The following is an 8,204-nucleotide window of genomic DNA, read 5'->3' on the forward strand; positions in this document are numbered from 1 at the left end:
GTTATTGGTAATTAAATGCTTTTTTGAACACCAAAAAAAAAAAAATTGCAGCTCCCATGGCCATGCCCACCTATTGAAACACCCCCCATCCTCTCGTCCTTTCCAACTTCAACAAAGACTTCATTACCAACTCCATTGGCAACAATACTGCTAACCCTTCATCTCCTCTTGTCACAAACTCAACCTTATTATTCCCAGCCACTCTTCAAGCCAACCAACCAACCAATCTCTCCAGGATCACGCATCCATTTGTGCATGGCTTATCAGTTCGATTTCTTCTCTCGACGGTGCGTGTGGGTGAATGGCCCGATCATCGTCGGAGCTGGCCCGTCCGGCCTAGCAGTGGGTGCATGCCTGAAGGAGCAAGGCGTTCCCTTCGTGATCCTCGAGCGCTCCGACTGCATTGCCTCCCTCTGGCAAAAGCGTACCTACGACCGCCTGAAGCTCCACCTCCCCAAACAATTCTGCCAGCTTCCGAAGCTCCCCTTCCCGGAGGACTACCCTGAGTACCCATCCAAGAAGCAGTTCATAGACTACTTGGAGTCATACGCTAAGAACTTCGACACCAATCCAAGATTCAACCAGTCAGTGCAGTCCGCGAGGTACGATGAGACGTGCGGATTATGGCGTGTAAGGACTGCCGGGTCTGGTGCCGAGGTGGAGTACATTGGCCGGTGGCTGGTGGTGGCCACCGGCGAGAATGCCGAACGAGTAGTCCCTGAGCTGGAAGGACTGGGGCAGTTTGGCGGCGATGTCACGCATGTCTGTGACTACATATCCGGCAGGGTCTACCAGGGGAAGCGGGTATTGGTGGTCGGATGCGGCAACTCCGGCATGGAGGTCTGTCTTGACCTCTGCGACCACAATGCCTTCCCATCAATGGTTGTTCGCGACTCGGTGAGCGATCACTGCTGAAAGAATAACAGTTTCAGACATTTTTTTCTAGTACAAAAATCTCCAGTTCTTCTGATGGATCTCTGATTTATTTAACAGGTTCGAGAGGTTTATGCTGGGAAAAGTTGAGCACTTCAATTATGAGATGAGCTCAACTTTTCCCAGCATAAACCTCTTGATCCCAGGAACCACCTTGATGTCACCAGACTTTATCTTCCCCAGGGCGCTCATCTCTTGGGAACGTCGATTTCCTGAGAGCTTCTCTTGGCAGTACATGAACCTGTTAAATAAATCAGAGATCCATCAGAAGAACTGGAGATTTTTGTACTAGAAACAATTGTCTGATACCGTTATTTTTTCAGCAGTGATCGCTCACCGAATCGCGAACAACCATGGATGGGAAGTCATTGTGGTCGCAGAGGTCGAGACAGACCTCCATGCCGGAGTTGCCGCATCCGACCACCAATACCCGCTTCCCCTGGTAGGCCCTGCCGGATTTGTAGTCACGGACATGCGTGACATCGCCACCAAACTGCCCCAGTCCCTCCAGCTCAGGGACTACTCGTTCGGCATTCTCGCCGGTGGCCACCACCTGCCACCGGCCAATGTACTCCACCTCGGCACCAGACCCGGCAGTCCTTACACGCCATAATCCGCACGTCTCGTCGTACCTCGCGGACTGCACTGACTGGTTGAATCTTGGGTTGATGTCGAAGTTCTTAGCGTATGACTCCAAGTAGTCTATGAACTGCTTCTTGGACGGGTACTCAGGGTAGTCCTCCGGGAAGGGGAGCCTCGGAAGCTGGCAGAATTGTTTGGGGAGGTGGAGCTTCAGGCGGTCGTAAGTACGCTTTTGCCAGAGGGAGGCAATGCAGTCGGAGCGCTCGAGGATCACGAAGGAAAGGGAACGCCTTGCTCCTTCAGGCATGCACCCACTGCTAGGCCGGACGGGCCAGCTCCGACGATGATCGGGCCATTCACCCACACCCACCGTCGAGAGAAGAAATCGAACTGATAAGCCATGCTCAAATGGATGCGTGATCCTGGAGAGATTGGTTGGTTGGTTTGAAGGGTGGTTGGGAATAATGAGGTTGAGTTTGTGACCAGAGGAAATCAAAGATTAGTAGTATTGTTGCCAATGGAGTTGGTCTGTGGAGATAGGAATGAAGATGGGAAGTAGTCGAGAGGATGTGGGGTGTTTAAATAGGTGGGGATGGCCATGGGAGCTTCATATGTGCAAGAGCGAAGTTGGTGCTGATAAGCCTGGCCGCCTGCCTTCCTTTGTTTAATGTTTAATTTAAGGGGACATTAATCCCCTCCCTCCGAAAGACCCGGGCATAACAAAAAGTCTATGTTGACCCGGTCCTAAATCTGTTGGAAATAATTCAAACCTGAAGAGAATAATCAATTGCATTTTGTTTTTTGAATAAGTTAGAACGTGTCTAGTTCGTTGCTAGGATGTTGGGCCTGTTTGCTAGTATGTAGGACAGTTTTAACTAATGCTATGATGTAGGACTATTTGTGTTTGTTAGAGAAAAAACAGGGCAAGTGTAGAACGTGTTTACTTCCTTGTCAAGTCATCGAGTTTATTTAAGAGTACTCTGTTATGTGTTCTAGGTGTGTAAAAAAAAAAAGGATTTATCAATACAACTGAGTCTTTGTTTTTTCAGATTTTCTGTATCCTCCACAGCAGGTTCTTGTTTTTCTATTCCCTGTATTCTCTACAGATTGGTATCAGAGCCTGGTTCGGTGAGAAAGGTGGCCGGACAGATCTAGTAGTGGGTGTTTCCTCAAACTTCATGGCAGGTAATATGAATGCAGTAAGTGGATCTCAACAGAATGTACAAAAATCTGAATGGTGACAATTATCAATTTTGGTCCATCAAGATGAAAACTCTGTTTATCTCTTTTGATTTATGGGATTTAGTTGACAATGGATATGAAGAACTTGCAGTACATGAAAGGTTAACAGCAGCTCAACGTAATGAGTTGAAGGAGAAACAAAAGAAGGATGCAAAGGCTTTGTATATCATTCAACAAGCCTTGGATGATACCGTATTTCCACGGATTATGGCTGCCACTACTGCAAAAGAAGCGTGGGATGTGTTGAAGGAGGAATATCGAGGTACATCAAAGGTAATTACCGTCAAATTACAGACTCTCCGTCGTAATTTTGAGAACTTGTCTATGAAAAATTCTGAGACAATACAGGAATTTTTTTCACGAGTTAGTTCACTTGTGAATCAAATCAGAGCTTATGGAGAGGAATTGATTGATCAAAAAATTGTTGAAAAGGTACTAAGGAGCCTTCCTCCTAAGTATGATCATGTAGTTGCTGCTATAGAGGAGTCCAAAGACTTGTCTATATATTCTATGAATGAACTAATGGGTTCTCTTCAAGCACATGAGCAGCGGGTGAATAGGGCTTCAGAGAACTCTTTGGAACAAGCATTTCAGTCAAAACTTGATTTGAAGAAAGGGTCAGAAAATTCAGGAAGGGGATACAGAGGAAGAGGACGAGGCCGTGGCCGTGGAAATGAATTCCGAGGAAGAGGAAGAGTCCAATTTCATCAAAAACAGAGAAACTTCAATGAAGGTAACACTGATTCTACTTCTCTGTCATGTTCAATTTGTAAAAGAACAAATCATGCTGATAAGGATTGCTGGTATAAGAATAGAGATAGAGAACTACTATAATGCTTTTACTGTAAAAAGTATGGACACATTGAAAAGTATTGTCGCCAAAAAACTAGAGAACAAGCTCATTTTCATGAAGAAAAAGAAATCAAAAAGGATGAAAATGAAGATATATTGTTTCTTTCTTGCCTTGCTGAAATGAATGATGAAGTGTGGTATTTAGACAGTGGGTGTAGTAATCACATGACAGGAAACAAAAATTATTTTGTGGAAATTGATGAATTTGTCAAAACACAAGTAAGAATGGGTAATAACAATCAAGTGAAGGTGCATGGACTTGGTACCATTGTTGTTAATACAAGGACAGGGAAGAAACTTATTTCAGATGTCATGTATGTTCCTGAGTTGACTCAAAATTTGTTAAGTTTGGGTCAATTGATGAAAAAGGGTTACTATGCCATGTTTGATAATGATGAATGCATGATTTATGATAAGAAAAGCAAGATGTTAATGTTCTCTGTTAAAATGGCAGAAAATAAGATGTTCCCAATCTTGTTCTCTAAGGTTGTATTTAATGCATTTACAGCATTTTTTGATGAATCCTTGTTATGGCATAAAAGGTTTGCTCATTTGAACTTTGGTGGATTGCATCTAATGCATAAAATGAATATGGCAATTGGTTTTCCATTAGTGAAACATGATGGTAAAGTCTGTGAAGCATGTGTATTTGGAAAGCATCATCGTGAAAAATTTCCAGTAGGAAAAGCTTGGCGTGCAAATAAACCATTGGTGCTTGTACATGCTGACATATGTGGTCCAATGCAGACATTGTCTTTGAATGGAAATAAGTATTTTATTATTTTTGTTGATGATTGTACAAGAATGACTTGGGTGTATTTCATGAAAGAAAAATCTGAGGCTCTTCCTATATTCAAGAGATTTAAATCCCTTGTTGAAAAGAAGTGCGGTCACTATATCACTATATTGCGTACTGATCGAGGTGGTGAGTTCATTTCTAGGGAATTTAGTATGTTTTGCAGTGTTATGGGTATTAAAAGGCAATTGACAGCAAATTATACGCCACAACAGAATGGTGTGGCTGAGCGCAAAAACAGGACCATAGTCGAAGCAGCAAGGAGTATGTTAAAAGACAAAAGACTTCCAAATAGTTATTGGGCTGAAGCTGTTGCAACAGCAGTGTACCTAATCAACAGATTTCCTACAAAAGCAGTTCAAGGGAGAACTCCATATGAAGCTTGGAGCAGAAGGAAACCCAATGTAAGTCATTTAAAGATTTTTGGTTCTATAGCCTATGTATTTATACCATCTGAAAAAAGGCAAAAGTTAGATGATAAAAGCTCAAAGTGCATTTTCATTGGCTATAGTGAAGAAACTAAAGGATATCGGCTTTATGATCCTATTTCTAAAAAATTAATCATAAGCCGGGATGTGATATTCAATGAAAATGAAGCATGGAATTGGAAGAATGAAGAAAAAAATTCCATTTTGTGTACAAGATGATAATACTTCCCTTGAACCATCTACCACTGTGATTTCTTCCCAAGACTCTAGTGAATTATCAAGTTCATCCTGTGATTCAACTCCTATCAAGGAAAGAAGTCTTGCTGACATATATAATTCATGTGAATTTGCTTGTTTTGCTATGGAGCCTACCTCTTTTGAAGATGCAGTGACAAAGAAAGAATGGTGTGATGCAATGAATGAGGAGGTTGAAGCAATCGAGAAGAACAACAGTTGGAAGTTGATGGATCTACCTCCTGGTAAGGAAGCTATTGGACTCAAATGGATCTACAAGTCCAAGTTTAATGCCGATGGGTCTCTTCAAAGACACAAAGCACGATTGGTTGCAAGGGGATATTCACAACAGCAAGGTATAGATTTCTTTGAAACCTTTGCACCAGTTTCTAGAATTGACACTATTAGAACTGTTTTGGCTCTAGCTGCTCAAAGAAGTTGGCAAGTTTTTCAATTAGATATCAAATCAGCTTTTTTTAATGGGGAACTTGATGAAGAAGTTTATGTGGAACAACCCAAAGGATATGAGATAAAAGGGATGGAGCACAAAGTGTACAGGTTGAAGAAGGCACTCTATGGGCTTAAACAAGCGCCAAGAGCATGGTATAGCAAAATTGACAGGTATTTTCTAGACAATGGTTTTCATAAGAGTGCTAGTGAACCGACTCTTTATGTGAAATGCCATGCCCATGATGATATTCTGATTGTATGTTTATATGTTGACGACATGATATACACTGGGAGTTCATCAAAAATGATAGAAGAGTTTAAGGACAAGATGATGAAAAATTTTGAAATGTCAGATATGGGTCTCTTGCATTATTTCCTTGGAATTCAGGTCATTCAGAATCAGAATGGGATTTTCATATGCCAGAGAAAATATGCCTCTGATTTGTTAAGAAAATTTGGTATGTCAAATTGTACTCCAGCAAAGACACCAATGAATATGAATGAGAAGCTTAGTCTGTGTGATGGCAGTGGAAAGACTGATGAGAAGCACTTCAGAAGTATTGTGGGAGGATTGATTTATCTCACTCATACAAGACCCGACATTATGTTTTCTGTGAGCATTATATCCAGGTTTATGCATAATCCTAGCAAGCATCATCTTGGGGCAGCAAAGAGGATTATGAGATATATAGCTGGCACTCTCAACTTTGGGATTCAATACTCCCAGATTACTAACTTTAAGCTAATTTCTTTTTCTGATAGTGATTGGGCAGGTTGTATAGATGATAGAAAAAGTACAACAGGTTATGTCTTCAATCTTGGCTCTGGAGTGATATCATGGGCATCAAAGAAGCAACAGGCCACGGCACTTTCAAGCACGGAAGCAGAGTATATAGCAGCCACAACCACTGCATGTCAAGTAATTTGGCTCAGAAGGATACTGTGTGATTTGAAAGAAAAGCAAGTTGAGGCAACATGGATGTTCTGTGACAACAAATCTACCATTGCAATAACAAAAAATCCAGTTCATCAAGGGAGGACCAAGCACATTGAACTTCGTCAGCACTTCATTAGAGAGGCTGTGGCTAAAGAAGAAGTGGAGTTAAAGCATTGCAACACAGAAGATCAATTAGCAGACATTCTCACAAAAGCACTGCCAGAAGAAAAGTTCAAGAAATTCAGTTACATGATGGGAGTACAGCCACAAGTTTGAATTAAGGGGATGTGTTGGAAATAATTCAAACCTGAAGAGAATAATCAATTGCATTTTGTTTTTTGAATAAGTTAGAACGTGTCTAGTTCGTTGCTAGGATGTTGGGCCTGTTTGCTAGTATGTAGGACAGTTTTAACTAATGCTATGATGTAGGACTATTTGTGTTTGTTAGAGAAAAAACAGGGCAAGTGTAGAACGTGTTTACTTCCTTGTCAAGTCATCGAGTTTATTTAAGAGTACTCTGTTATGTGTTCTAGGTGTGTAAAAAAAAAAAAGGATTTATCAATACAACTGAGTCTTTGTTTTTTCAGATTTTCTGTATCCTCCATAGCAGGTTCTTGTTTTTCTATTCCCTGTATTCTCTACAAAATCTTCGGTCTAATAACCACGCCAAGTTTAATTCTCAATCCTTGAGCCTTTTTTATTAAAAAAAAAAAGGCAAAAATGCCTCCACTTCTCCTAACCTCCCTTTCCAGCGAAGGAGAAGAAAAAGGCCAAGTTCGTCGCAATGGCCAATCGCAGCCGCCACCGACCACAGTCTGCCCCCTCCCAAGCTCCCTCCTGTGGCCGCCGCCAGCCCTGGCCCGCCCCCTCTAGAGCCCCCTCCCGCGGCCGCGCCTAGGGCTGTTAATGAGCCGAGCCGAGCCCGAGCCTCCGCGGGCTCGGCTCGGCTCGTTCCATAAAATTCTGGGCTCGGGCTCGAGCTCAGGCTCGCTTGGCACAGCCCAGCTCGGACTCGGGCTCGTAAGGCTTGTTTGCCCGAGCCCGCCCCATCCCCATCCCCATCATTCGTTGGAGGAGAGAAGAACGAAGGAAAGAAAGAAAGCAAGAAAGAAAGAAAAGAAGAAGAAGAAAAGAAAGAAGGGGGCGGCCGCGAGCACCGCCGGCACGGGTGTCGGCCGTGGGCTCGGCCGCAGGGGAGGGAATACGGCGTCATCATCATCGTTGTCATCGGGGGCGGAGAAGGGAGAGCTAGGATCGGGTGTAGAGCGTCGTCATCGAGGGCGGAGAAGGGAGAGGAGGAGGCGGCGGAGCTTCTTGGAGAGCTGGGTTGGGTGTACGGCGTCATCGTCGTCCTCGTTGTCGAAGGGGAGGGGGCATCGACTTTAGACTTGAGAGCAAGCCGGCGAGAAGAACGGAGAAGAAATCGAGAAGAAAGGAGGGGTTGGGAAGCAGGGAAGGTTCTGGAGAAACCAAAAGAAAGGAGAAGAAATTAAGAAAATAAAAATGGGTTAACGGATTGGATTCGGGTTAACGGGTTGAGTCCGAACCCGAACCAATCCAATTCGATTTAAAGAAATTAAATGGATTTGGGTTAGCTCGGGTTGGGTCTGATCTAAATCCAACTGGGTTCAATCAGATTAGGATTTAAATTGATTAAGCTAAATAAAATTTAATTGGGTTGAGTCCAAGTTTAATTGGGACTCCATTAAATTGTTAATTAGACTGAGCCCTCATTTGGGCTCATGAGCTG

General features: G+C 43.1%; 2 pseudogenes; one reads left to right on the forward strand and one right to left on the reverse strand.

The window, feature by feature from the left end:
• Positions 1-255: 255 nt before the first annotated feature.
• Positions 256-1,023, forward strand: LOC103698946 (putative indole-3-pyruvate monooxygenase YUCCA9 pseudogene; annotated as a pseudogene).
• On the reverse strand, positions 964-1,917 carry LOC103698947 (putative indole-3-pyruvate monooxygenase YUCCA9; annotated as a pseudogene).
• Between the last annotated feature and the right edge of the window lie 6,287 nt (positions 1,918-8,204).

The sequence above is a fragment of the Phoenix dactylifera genome, chromosome 6 (genome assembly GCF_051530095.1).
Source record: "Phoenix dactylifera cultivar Ajwa chromosome 6, Ajwa_hap1_PhDact_Kaust_v1.1, whole genome shotgun sequence".
In the NCBI taxonomy this organism is placed as follows: Eukaryota; Viridiplantae; Streptophyta; class Magnoliopsida; order Arecales; family Arecaceae; genus Phoenix; species Phoenix dactylifera.